Raw genomic sequence first — 15,279 nt, forward strand, 5'->3', positions numbered from 1 at the left:
TTATTTGAAATATTAATATTAATTGGGAGAATTGATAAAGAGGACCTACTTAAGAAGGAGATTGTGCTCAATGATCAGATAAAAGTTAAGGACCAAATTTATTATAATATTAAAAAAATGAGATGAATGGACTAAAATGCCCCTCACCCATTCAACATTCTTGAGAGAGAAAAGTTAGTAAAGATGTCTTCCTTTAATGTCTTCAGCAGCATCGGTGGTGAGGAGTTGAATGTCAACTCTTCTCCTACTCATCCCTTCAACAACTACCATGAAGATGACTCATACTCTGGCCACGATGGTGGCTACTCTAGCTTCTCTAACAGATTTCCCGCCAAGGGTAATGTCATTGTTGACCATACTACCACTGAGTCACTAAAGATCTTCAAGGTTTAGTGATTTGAATCCCAATTATTCTCAATCTCCCTTCGAATTGGTCTAAATGAAAATGGATATGGTGACGGTGTTTTTGTCTCAGATGGACCAGTGCTTCTCCTATTCCATTTTGCTCTATTCTCCCTTCGACCATCATTGATTGTGTTTCTCTACCAATTCAACATCTCTTCCTCATCACCAACCTTTATCCGTCGTTAAGCTTCTATAGGATGGGTACTTTTTGGAGCTGAAAGCCTCTCTCTATTCAATGCTTTGCTGATTCTTCATCTTATTTTGATTTCTTGGACTCCAATTTCGATGTCAAGGTTTTCTCTAGGAATGTAACTAGGAGTAAGAACTATAATTGGAATGGGTTTAGGCATAAGGAAGCAACAGTCAAACTTATGAATCGTGAATATACAAGTACATTTTGCAAGATGGAATTCAATATGTTTGTGATTATATTGTTGCTATATAATTAGTTGTAAACGTCCCACTAAATAAATGTTTAATCCTAAAATAAACCATCTTTATCAAAATTGAGAACATCTTTAAAAGGAATTGCTATTATGTATTGCTTGCATACTTGTATTGTATAGATGAGGAGTAGTTTATTGAGTTTTTGGGATGTTAATACAGGTGGTACCACACATCACATATGCCATAAAAGATTAAATTTAATTAGTTGGTGTAGTTCATATGGATGGGAAGGAGGGACTAGCAGATGTTTGTATGATTGAGCTTAAAGGCACTATAGGTAAGAATTTTTGTGAAGTAGAAATGCTTCTTCTTCATCCATATTATCTTGGTCAATTCATTACATAGGAATATATTTTTTACTTTTACAAGTGACATTGAAACTGTGCCATTTATTGAGGCTTTACAGCAATTGTCCTTTTCTTGGTTATATGAAGGACATTTGGCAAGTGTTTCTAGTTCTCCTTCTTGTTTCAGCTCATTTTGTTGTTTGGTCATATATTTTTGGAATCTTGATATAACTACCTTGCTATATAGTTTCACAATTTCATAAATATCATTGTGTAATTATTGGCCACTTTTTTTATAGCATTATTCTTCGTTGCTTAATCTTCCTATGGTTTTGATTCTAGTTCTTAATTGGTTCAATAATCATAATATAATTGTAAAGCATCTATTTCTAATATAATTGCCATATGTTTTTATTATCTGGAGCAAAACTAAAAGCAAATTAGACAATGGAGATTGCTTTACAATACGAAGTTCAAGGTAATAGTTCAGAAACTAGAAAATCTTTTGATGTATTGTGTAAAGATTGAAAGAATGGTCTAATTATTAAATATAGCCACTTACTAAATTTAGCACTTTGAGGCATAATTTATGTAAAATTCTAGTTCTTATAATACTCTTATTTTCTAGCATAGTTTTTACATCAAATCCTAAAAAGTTGTCATACTATTTAATGTTTATTGTATTTTTGTACAACTTCTGTTAAGAATCAGGAAAGAAGCAGAAAAAGGATCTCTACCTTCTAATGTTGCTGTTAGAATGGAGGAATTGTACAAGAACTATAAAAGTGTAGTAGGTACGTTTTTGTTAATTTTGTTTATTCAAATAAATTTGTTCTATATTTTAGATGGCTTGTTTTGAAATATATGTGAGCTTTCCGTTTTGTCATATGCGCATACAAAATATAATCATTTGGTCTAGAATCACTTTATTTTGCAATAGATATAATGTAAATGAAATACTTGACCATGATCTGCTTGACTAAATCATTCTTAACATCATAAGGAAATCATGTAAGTATTCAGATATGCTTGACTAACCATGTGTTTTACTTGCCTTTTAATTGGTCCATTCTTTTGAGTCTTCTACTATTAAAGTTTATAGTCTTGGCTTGTATTATGTTGCAAATTCATGGTTGATTCTCTGATGTGGTTAAAGTTCATACTTACTCTATTATAAATCTATGTTAATATGAGCCAAAAAATTCTTGTATGGCGTCCATTCTTTTATTGGGGAATTAACTTTTTACTAACTCTTTGAAAGGCCATAAAAAAGTGTTTAACTTGTATTGCCCAAAAAGCTAATTGTAATTTTGTAGATGTCCTGCATTAATGCTTGAATGACTCACTTGAGATAGCTATTAATTTTTATTTCAGGCACAATGTTTTAGATGCACTAAAGTATAAGGCTTTGTCTGAAGAGGAAAAGAAAAATAAGTTCAAGTCAAGAAGCTTTTACATGCATCTTATAACTCAAGTGAGCTATAAGGAAATGCTGATTAAGGGATTCCCCTAAAAAATTGAATAAAAATGTGAAGTGTATTTTGAAGTGCATTAATGGTCGTCCCCCTCATTTGTTTTTTGTATAGGATATGATGTAGTTTAATATGGACATGATGTTGTTCTTACTCTCATAGTATATCTTTTGATATGGGTTGCCCTATGGTCTTCATTATTGATTTTTATTATACTTGACAGAAAGATAAACCAAATCTAATGAAATTAATATTCTTTCATTGAAATTATTGTGTTGTTCATTTTCACTTTTCACATTTACTTGTTTCCTTAGGACAATTCAATTGTTTCTCAATGTTACATTATTAAATCCACATCTTTTACAAGTTAACATAGCTTGCTATATGATGTATAATACTTAAAAAAGAGAGAACTTATCGTGAGTGTTCTCTTATTTATTTTTTGTATATGGTATGATGTAATTTAACATGGGCATGATGTCCTTACTCCCTATAATATATTTTTTGATTTGGGATACCAAAATCAAATAGTGCAAGGATTTTGGCTTAAGGTGCAAGAGATATAGCTTGGATACAAGACTTTTGACTTAAGGTGCATGTGTTATGGCTTAGGGTGCATGGCGTATGGCTTGGGTGCAAGGAATCTGGTTTAGGGCATAAGAGATCTAGCTTAGTAATTTTCATGTAATTCATAGTCATGTTCATGTAATTCAAGGGCACTGATAGTGGTATGCTCTCTATGTGTTTGATTTACATGTAATCCACTAAATATTACATGTAAATCATTCTTTAGTCATACTCACGAGTTTTTTCACATATTGATTTGCATATAATCCATAGTCATTTTTATGTAATTTTGAGAGATTGACAAGGACATGCTCTTTATGTGTTTGATTTACATGTAATCCTCTAGAGATTACATGTAAATTATTCCTCAAGCTTGCTTGCAAATTTTTCCTTACATCGATTTACATGTAATCAATGATAGTTTACATGTAAATCCAAGGCACTAACAAGGGCATCCTTTCTGTGTGATTGATTTACATGTAATCCGTTAGAGATTACATGTAAATTATTCCTCAGACATACTCACGAATTTTTCCTCAAATTGGATTTACATGTAATCAATATTAATTTACATGTAAATCCAAGGCACTAACAGGGGCGTCTACTCTACGTGATTGATTTACATGTAATCTGCTAGAATTACATATAAATTATTCCTCAAGCATGCTCACGAATTTTTTCCCATATTGATTTACATATAATCCACAGTCACTTTCATGTAATTCTGGGGGATTGACAGGGATATGCTTTTTGTGTATTTGATTTACATGTAATTTATAAGATATTACATGTAATTATTTAAGCCAAAACACTTACACCCTAAACTAGATCCCTTACACCCTAGGCCAGATCGCTTGAACTTAAGCCAAAAGCCTTCCACCCCAAGCTATAAGCCCTTGCACCTTAAGCCCAAAGCCTTGCACCCTATGGCAAAAGCCTTGCACCTCAAGCCAGAAGCCTTACACTTAAGTCATAACCTTTGTACCTCAAGCCAAAATCCTTTTACCCAAGCCAAATCCCTTACACCTTAAGTCAAAATCCTTGCACCCTATAATTATTGAATTTACATGTAATCCTTGATGCTTACATGTAATCAGAGGTGTTGACACTTTCTGACGACCTACCAGCTAGAGCTCTGGCAGGCATACTGTCACCTGCAAGAACTCCGGTAACCAGAGCTCTGGTGGCTAGAGCTCCAATAGACTGATTTTGTGCCTTTTGAAAAAAAATTAATTAACACATAAGGGCATTTCGATCATTTGTTCAAATTATTTAATGAATAAAATATTAACCTTGGTCTTTCAATTGCATTTAGTCCTTGAGATCAATTTTCCTTCCAATAAGGGCCTTTTCACCAATTTTCCCATATTAATTTCCATTTTTTATATACTTTTAAATAAAATAATATATTGTACTTCATTAAAAATAACATATTATATATATTATAGTATAATTGAGAGCAAAGCAAAAATACCAACCAACTTTTCTCCTAAAAGCATCCAATATCCTTAAATGAAGAAAGATGTATCAATACCCATAAAATTATTTTAAGGGGTGCAGCTATCCCCAAACTCTAATGTCCTTTAGTTTTTTAATTGAAATCCTACAATCCATGCCAAGTGGCTCACCACATCATCGTTTTCTCTCTACTTATTACCACATCACTAAGACCTAAACCTTTGGTGCCTCGTCCTTCCCTCCAGATGACCCCCAAATCTAAAACAACACTCACTATCTCTCACATGTCCTACAATTATAACCATACTTCCACTCTAACTACCAAGCGCTTAATCTCGGCGGTGTCTTACACCTTCCCATTCTTGAATATCCCTACACAATGGCAGCTGCCTCTTCTTGCAATTCCCAAATTTAGGCCATTTCTTCAATCCCATTCTTCCTCTTATTACCCTTTACAAGTCCATCCCTTAATCCAACTTTATGGCCTTCTTCACTCTCTACTTGGGCGTTGTAAAAAACCCTTCCTTCAACCGCTATATTAGGTTCATATCCATGCAAGTTGTCATCCTCAACGTCCTCTTGTTGCTCCTCTTACTTTAGAGGATTTTCACTCCAAGTCTCTCAGAACTTGGCTTTTGCCTCATGGATTGTAGCATTTGATTTCTGTTTCGAGAGATCTTGGGTAAGTTTATTAGATATCGTATCCATTTTGGTGATGTGGGTGGTCTTGTTTTAGGCATTTAGGGGTGCTGAAGCCTTTTCTAACAAAAGCACCGATCTTTTACCAAGAGATTTAGACCTCTTTTGTTTTCATCAAAATTAATGGCAAATGAAGTAATCAATAGAGCATAATGATCGCTAGTAATTGATGCAACATTGGAGTAGATAGTTATGGCAGAAAAAGAAAGAAGCTATAGTGGTGATGAGTGTACCGAGCAGACACTATGGGTGTGAATGATTCGAAGAAAAGTTGAATTACCTTGGAGATGATTTTGAGGTGTTGTCCTACTTTTAGTTTTAATGTTTTGCAATTTTTTTTTTGGTCCACATTAGCAAAAAAATGTCAATTGTTTGCTTATATATTACTTTAAAGTCAACATTGAGTATTTTTCATGGTTTGGATATAAACGCTCCCCTTAAACAAGTTTATCAATATCCATGTACATTTCTTCACTTAAGAATATTAAGTGATATTGGGAGAAAATATGATAGGCATTTTTACCCTTTTGCCCTATAATTTATCATATAGTTTATAAATAGAAAAAACAATACAAATTATAAATATAGTCAAGTAGTGACAGACTTGAAAATTTTAAAATATAGGATAACATACACAGAGTTGGAAAATAGACAGGCTAGATCTATATGAGCTCAAGCCCATAAGCCCGGTTATGCCAAAATTGATTATTTTTTAAAGCTTGACCCTTATTCAAAAAGCTCAAGGCTGGGCTAGGCTGGTAAATCCATTTTTATTATTTTTTTATTTTTTAAGTTTTCAAAAATTAATATTTTCAATTATAATATTTTATATTTTTTTAAATACAATTTATAATGTTCAAAAATTAAAAAAAGTAATATAAATTCTAATTTTAAAGTATGAATGTACATTCTAAAATTTAAATTCAATTTAAAAATTTAAAAAAATTCAAAGGAAAAACAAAAAGGGGCCTAAAAGGGCCATCGAGCCCTTTTTTAGGGCTTATCATGATTGGATTTCAAAGCTTAGTTTTTCTAAAAAATTCCATTTTTTGAAGCTTAATCCCTTGTAAAAATAGGTTTAAACAAACGACCCTATAAACCTAACCCTTATTCCTGACTTTAAACATACATGTACATATATTTTATGGGAACATTAGAGCTAATATTGTTAAATTTAGAAATTATTTATATACATTATACACATAAACTTGAGCAAAATGAATTTTTTTGCAAAGGCATCCTTCTATGTTGTGTGTAGGTACATCCTTGTACTTAAGCAATTAGACGTACATAAAAAAATAACATTGTTATCTTTTATTTTAGGATCAAGGTGCACATTTGGCCTTAAAGTATTGCATATAAGTAAAAGGGCAATGTGGCCCGTAAGGTTTCTCAACCAGTGCAATGTCACCCCATTTGAATGAAACTAGAATGTTAAGGATTAAATTCTTCATTTTGATCAAACTTGCCTAGCTAGCATGCCACGTGTGATGCAATTGGCACAACTTAAATTGTTGACATGGCACCCACGTGGTAGAGAAACTATGTTTATGAATGAATTAAAAGGAACCTCAAAGCTTTATAAAGAGTGTTGAAATCAAAGGATGACTTAGAAGGGAAGAATAGAGAACCTTGAGGAAATCGATGGCAGAGTCTTCATCATCAAGTACAATAACAAGTAGCTAAAACTCTTCAAGCATTAGAAGGAGGGTGACCATGTTAAGAGTGGGTGCTAAGGTGAGACTATGAAGGTCCAAAGTGGTATTGCCATTGCGAAGAGTTGGCCTCTTGATGAACTTCTTGGAGTTGAGTAAGAATAATCCTGGTAAAAGTTTCTATAGTTACTGTTAATGGATGACATAGGTATGTTGTTAATGTTAGTTGTAACATCTCAAAATTTAAAATAAAATTAATTAAGAAAGGATTAAGGTAATTAATCTAGGCCCTAATTGGATTAATTGGAGTTTAGGTAGCTATTTAAGTCTATTAGATATAGAGTTTAAAATAGGGTTTGGAAGGCTATTAGGATACTTAGGGCACAAATTATTAGGCTTAAATGATGTTGCCTATTTTGAGCCATCCACCACACTAGATGGAACTTTTCACTAAGGAGGATGCAACAAGATTTTAAATTCTGAGTCTACCATTTGAAAATGTGAAAAAAAGGAGAGTTTGAGAGAGAGGATAGTGCTATACTAAGGTTCCATCTTAGCGCCTATTTAGAGTGTTTTGAAGCCTCTAAATCACTGGGTAATTCTTCTCTACTTTTCTCTTACCCTATTTGTGCGCTCTTCTACTAGTTTTTAGGTTAGAAGTGAAGGTCTGAAGCTAGGATCAAATTGTAGCCATTCTAATGACTTCAATGAAGTCTAATAAGAGTTATTTAAGTTTCCTACCTATACTTTGAGCGTTTGGCAACATTAAATGCCGTTAATGAAGGATTTAAGGTTAACCTTAATGTTAAATAATGAAGTTTAAGCTAATGAGGTTATATATCATTATTTATTTAAGTTTAATGGAAGTTAAATAAGCTAATAGAAGTGAGAAATGTGATTGTTTTTGCTTAATCACGCTTAATAAAGATTTAAGGCCTTAAAATGTGATTTAAGTTAATTAATAATGATTAGTCATTAATATTGTTTATTAATTATTAATTGTAAATTGACTATCTTTGAACTTTATACTTGTTGTGAAGCTCCCTTAGAATTTAAAGCTTACTTTTGGGGTGGCAACCTAAGAGTGGAGGTGACTGTAAGTTAAATTTTTATAAACAATTGTTGTTTACATTTATTAGTAGTTGGCTATTGATTGCGATGAATATGATGAGTATGAACAATTGAGTTGAGTTTCATTTTTAGTTGTAATTTGTGCTCAAGTGAATACTTGGTATCAAGATAAGCATGAATATACAATTATGGCATGAGATTAAATGTTGGATATGTATTTTTGATTTGATAGCATACACTTAATTATGAAATAAGTTAATCAAATTTGTATTTATGACATGTTATTTAATGACATGAGCATGTTGCATGAATATGATTATGTTATCCTAAAAGTTGATACTTGAGTTGTGAAACTTGTCCCTTTGTGTTGAAGTTGTTATTGATGAGAATATGTATCATATGATTATGTGAGTATGAATTTAATGAGCTTTAATTGCATACTATTTATGTGATCATGGAATTTTGAGTTCACTACTAGAAAAATGCAAATTAGTAAGGGATCATTCATTCCTCTCTAAAATATCAAATTAGCAAGGAAATTAGTAAGAGACGTTGATTTCATAACTCAACTTAAAATTAGTGAGGGACTATTAATTTATCTATAAAATAAGATAATTAATGAAAAAAATAATGAGGGACTGTCAATCCCTCTTTATAATAAGATAATTAGCAAGAAAAATAATGAGGGATTGCCAATCTCTCTGCAAAATAATATATTTGTGTGATACTTAAAAAATGTAGAAGATTCAATTGTTTTAAAAAAATTACAGGCCTTAAAGTTTAAAAATCAACATGAAAATACATTCTAAATATTTTCTTGGGTTAATGACCATTGTGGACCTTAAATTATTGCGCGAATAGTATCTTAGATCATAAACTCTTGAAATGTATAAAAACTTCTCTCAACTTCTAAATTTAAAGCGCTTTATACATGGCCATTAAGTTGGAGAAAGTCATTTTTAAGGGTTAAGATAAATGTCACATCTACGTATGACTAGGCCCCACAACTAAAAAAGTAATAGCCACTTTCTCTAACTTAATGACGAGGTTTCAATCATTCAAAATTTAAAAGTTGAGAGAAATTTTGATATATTTCAAGAGTTCGTGGTCTAATATACTATTCACGCAATAGTTTAGGGTTTAAGATGCTCATTAACCCAATATATTTTTTAAATATTTTTATGTTAAATATTTTTTTAACTCCATGTTAGCCTTTTTTTTAATCTGATATAGCTTTTTTTTAATTTATTTTGCTTATTAAAAACTCTAACTTAGCACCCATTTTACACATCAGCACAAACTTAATAGTGCCAGTGGACACGTCAGCAATCTTAATACCATTTGTGCAATGTTAATGTCCCTCTGAAATTGCAGGGACCAACATTATAAATAAAAAATATAGAGACCTAAAATACCAAAAAGTTATAGAAACTTATAATAAAATTCAAACAAAGTATAGCAACTAAAAGTAGTGTTTTCCTAGAAAAATAAAAACACTCTTTGGTCTATAATATTGAGTCCAATTGTTGACATCTAGGTATTGAATGCTTGTTCTATTGAACCACAATTTTGACCTCTGATAGGGATTTGGAAGGGTGGCCACTTACTTTAACATTGTTGATTAATAATAATTTGAGAGATCAAGTTATTGTAGCCAAATTTTTCCAACCATACTCCTCTTAAATTATAATAAGTTGTTGGCATGATTTTTTTTTTAAATTGGGCGGGTTGAAATTGCGAGCGCATTAAGGTAAGGCATGCCTTTAGACTTTGATTCATAAACAAAGTTTTCACATTGATGACAGAATTTCAATCCATGACCTTATAGGTTATTGGTCATCAAGGCAAGGCATGCTTTTAGACTTTGATTCATAAACAAAGTTTTCACATTAGTGACAAATTTTGAATCTATGACCTTATAGGTCAAATATTTACCAACTAAGCCAACATTTGTTGGTTGTTGATATGATTTTAATTTTTGTACAATATTTTATCATGGTAATTAATTTTAGTGAATGGTAGAATTATAAAGTCACATATTTTTCTACAAATTTATAGTATTAACTACCACTTCTATTTTAGAAAAAAGGGGGTTAAATTGTATTTTTTTCCTTATACTTTCTTTCGAAGAGTGTTGGACACCCTATACTAATAAGGTGGGTATTTTTTTTCTCTCAAACCACTTTCTAGAGGAGCAAAAATTCTCCTCTATTAGTGATCTATCAAGTCTCGCATTTTCTACTAATGTGGCATGTCCTTTAGTATTAATTTGTTCCTGAGCTCTTTTTCTAATAGCGCTAGCACCTTGATATTTTGTTAAAATAAAATTTAATAAATATTATTAAAATATTTAATATTTATTAAGAAAATGATCATTTAAGAAAATTAATATTGATTAAGTTTATCAAATTTTTCAAGTCATTTTTTGTCAACTAATAGTTAAAATAATAAATATTTAGAACTAAAGTGTTACTTATTCTTAATTGATATTTTCATATAATCTAATATATTTCTAATTTTAAAATTGAAATATGTTACAAATTTAACAAGACAATATTAATTTTTTCCATTTCTTTGGAGGTTCATTTCCTCCTTTCTACTACAAAGTTACAAAATATCAAAATATTAAATCTGAATGGTGCAATATTTCGAAGGAAGACCATTAGTTAATCAAAAAAATTATAGAAAGTAACCTAAAATATTTAAAGGACTTAATTATTATTGATTTTTTGAAAAACTAGTTTGAGTTATTAATATTTAAAAAATAACTTATAATTTTTTATGAATATATATAAATGATAAAATTTAAAATTAAATATTAAAAAGTTAAATATTTTAATAATATTTAGTAAATTTTATTTTAACAAAATTTTAAAATGTCCAAGACTTTTAAAAAAAAAATTAGAAATAAATTAGTATAAAAAAATATGCAACATCAACAAACGAAAAATGAAAGAGTTAATGAATTACTAATGATGGGGATTTTAGCTCATCTAGAAAATGATTCAAGAAAAAAATGTCCCGTTTATTAGTACATGATACCTAATGCTCCTCAAAGAAAAGTACAAAAAAAAAAAGCACTTTAATCCTTTTTAAAAAAACTGTAAAATTAATTAAATTTACCTTGTAATTAGGATTAAAGGGAATATATTAGATGGACTATCATTACAAAAATGGGAAAGTCTCTTTTTCCACCCTTTTCTTTTAATTACTTTTCCATAATCAATTTCTATGCCTTCCGGAAATTTTCAGCTTATCATGCTCAATTTTTGCAACCCAATAACTCAGGGAATCTTAAGTAATGGTATAAAAATCAGATTAACCATTTTATCAAGACACTAGTTTATAGTTGCGATTGATAGTGGAATCAATTATTAATAAATTAATATAATTTTAATAATATATTATTAAAATAATAAAGAAGGTCTATTAGTACTTCATATTTTACACACACACATATATTATAATTTTAGTTTTACAATACGTTAAATTTTTTGCCATATGTGCATTATTCATTTCCCAATGCTAGTTAGGTAAAAAAAAAAAAAACATATAAGTTATACCACAAAACGTTAATTAATTTTTTAAAAAATTTAAAAAATTGTGACCAGTACTTTTTGGTTTGTTATTGGTTCAGCCGACTCGCCACCAATTCTCAGTCACACCAATTCTAGCTGAGTTCTAGACCGGCTTCTTGATTGGTTCTATATCTAACCAATCCAATGGGATAATCCAATCTACTTTTGAGAATCTTGTTATAAAAAGTGATTGATGGAATAAAGAATTTTTTTTAACAAATTTAACAATTAACTTTAAATTTTAATTATTATTTTTTTTAATTTTTATCCATTAATATTATTTTTTAAATGTTTACCTTAATACAATTGTTTTAGAGAAAATTGCTAAAAAAGAACTTCTTGGGATGCAAATTGTGATCAATGACCAACTCAATTTTAAGGGCCATACTCATTTTAATATCCAAAAAAGGATGGAATGAATGGATCAAAATACCTTTTACTATTAGAAGAAAAAATACAATGAATGCTTGGGGGTTGGTGTTTTGGTTAGGTTGACGGTAATAAGAGAATTGAAAATAATGTAATTCTATTGGATTCTCCAGGCAAGATGATTTCTGATGTAAATCATGAGACGATTTTCAATGTAAGATGTGAGTTGCAACTTTGACTCTTTATCTCTTCGCATGAGACTATGCATGACCATGATTATGAGTTTCTTCTCTTAGAGGACTTGTGTAACATCCTAGCTTTCAATTTTGAGAGTTTTCGATGTTTAGAAGGATATTTTGGTAAATTTAAGTGAATTTGTAATTAATGAAGTTATTAGATCATTGTACAACCTTAGAAGAGGACTAGGTCAGAGTTTGAGCAGGCTGTGGCATGGGAGATGTTCAAAACATGTATGGGACTCTATGTGCCATGTGCCGTGGCGCATATGAAAATTTACACTTATCAGTTTTGCAAATCAAACCAAAAATTAGAAGTGGGATAAGAGTAAATGTGAGAAAGTAATGGATAGCGACCTGGGGCTGTTAAGGCTCAATTTTTAGAGCAATTTGGAAGCATTTAGAGTAAGATTTGTCTTTGGATAAGCTTTCTACACCTCTTCCTTTCCCTCTATGCGAATTTTCTGAGGATTAAGGTATTATGGGGTTATGATTTTGTGTTTCTTGGGTAATGACCGAACCAATTACCTTAGTTAAGGTCTTGAGGAGTTACATCAAGCCTCTAAACCTAGGTTTATGGATTATATAGTGATTTGAAATTTTTGGCTAAGGTTTGGACGTACCCTAGGTGGAAATTTGAGAGTTTCGAAGCAATGTGGATAGAGATTTGGAGTTATTCATGTGGTTGGGTGTTAGATAAAATTAATGAAGTGTATTGGGAGAATTGATAGGGTTAAATTAAGGTTTTAGGTATAATAGGTACCCGAAATTATGTTAAAAATGAAGTAATTAGTGTGTAGATTGATGATTAAAAATTTAATCTTGTAAATAAATTGTTTATGAAGCATTTCGTGATAGTGGACACGTGTGGAGCTATTGTTTGACCATAGTAACCTTTTTAGTGATAAAAGAGTTGAGGTGGTCAAATTGTCTAAATTCTCTAATTGCGTTTTTGGATGGTTTTGTGATTTCTTTTAAAGCTAATGCTTTTATTTTGTACTAGTATAGTATTAATATAAAATGATTATGATTTAGAAACCTTATGTGAAGTGGAATAAAAATTATGTTTTGAATTTTGTGGATTTAGAAGACTAAACGTTATATTTAAGTATAATTATTTGTAAAATTCTACAGTGTTAATGGAAACTTACTTGTTACGGATATGTGTGGAAATAATTAAATTGTTTGTATATTATGGCCATGTGAAATCATTAAACATATGTTTGGTATGATCATTATGAGAGGGTGGGAGTTCACCTTAGTATGTTGTTAGGGATATTGTTTTGAAATCTATATGATACACTAGCACCATGAAGGCCTCAGTACTTAGTATTATATTATTTGGAAGTCTTAGTAGTATGTGAAATAGATTGGGCATTGACAAGTGACAACCCTAGCATTTGAGAGCAAGGGGAATTTGTGGTCTATAGTAAGCAAAGGCGCTCTTAGTCGGGGCTGCCTCTTACGAATAGTGAGCTTGAGCCAATCTAGGCACATAGATTTAGTTCTATTGAGTTATCAGCCCACAGATTCAATCGAAAGATATAAGAAGGGTGTAAGGTGGTATGGATCATGCATATCATTCTATAACTATATATATGTTTATGTAGCTTGCTATGCGTTTTAAATGCCACTTTACATACGCACTATTCGTTCTCACACACGAGTAGTTTGGTTAGATTATTTAGTTACGGAGTTCTTGACTCACCCTATGGTTACATTTTTATAGATGGAGGCTTCGATAGGAGCAAAGGGAAGGAAGTTGTGATCGAGCATTGAGGGGATTATAGCTAGTGTTTGTACAATCCTTTTTATTTCTTTTGATTTTGTAATGAATGATATATACATATGCCAACTTAAAAATCATATGTTATTTTGAGAAGTATTTACATGAATTATGTTGTAAACTGTGGATATCTCAGCCTAGGATGTTGCATTTGTGTTGAAATAACTGTGAGAGGTCGAGATACTAATGCAAGTGTTATTTTGTGTTGGATTATATGTTGGTATAGCCATTTGGATGATTATTGTATGGTTATTACTACTTTTTGGAGTTATGCTAAATTGTGGTTTAGATGGCTAATCTGTGTCTGGAATATTATTGTGGTTGTAAGAATGTATGAATAGGTTGTTTGTAGTACATTTAAGTTGGTCCAAGTAGTCCAAGGGCTATTGGCACTAGGTTGTGAGGTTTAGACACCCTTAAGTGTACTGTGGTTTGAAAATGAATTATTTTGGGTTTGGTCGTCCAACTTTTTAATAGTTCATTATTTGGATATGAGACTAATGCCAATAGCTAGAAGACTTGTAAAGTAACGTGTGGACATTTGAACCATTTAAATTGGACATCAAATGGCAAAACGGCATGTTTCGGGAGTTAGTTTGGAGTGCTATCATCTGCTATTATGACAGTAGGCGTGTGTCGTGGCGCATGACAGTTGCACCGTGGCACAACACACAGTAAGGGACAAGTCTCTTTGTGCCTTCCATCGCGGCAGGTAAGGCTTATGTCGTGGCGGACGGGCCAAATTCTGAAAATTTTTTAGATTTTCTTGTTTGCTTTCAAGTGTTGTTTTAGTTTCTATGTTTCTGTTATCATGTTTAAATTGTTTTTAACTTTAGTTTGAACTCAAACTCACTTAAAAAGGATTTTTCTTGGAATCTCGACTTTTTAATCTTTTTATAACTCTTATATTATGATAACTCTTTTCTTGAAATTTAATTAATCCAAGTTATCCTAACAGTGTTTCGTGTTTGGTGTTCTGTGTGTTTGGTAATGTTAGGGATAACATTACAACTTGGACTCTTCTCTTCATGTTCTCTTCGATTGTTATGCGTGACATGCATGCATGTTTGTGGAGGGCTCCGGTGAGAAAAAAGTGATTCCCAACAATGATTTTAGGCAAAGATTTTTAGCTACTTAAAAGAATAATTTTTGGTCTTAAATTGGCATTTTTAGATGTGTGAAGACAAGAAATGCTACTTGTAAGTAAAGGGACTAAACGAGGCTGTCACATAAACTTAAAGCCTATTTA

The sequence above is a fragment of the Prosopis cineraria genome, unplaced genomic scaffold (assembly GCF_029017545.1).
Source record: "Prosopis cineraria cultivar Desert tree isolate PC_DT_omini unplaced genomic scaffold, ASM2901754v1 PC14, whole genome shotgun sequence".
Lineage (NCBI taxonomy): Eukaryota > Viridiplantae > Streptophyta > Magnoliopsida > Fabales > Fabaceae > Prosopis > Prosopis cineraria.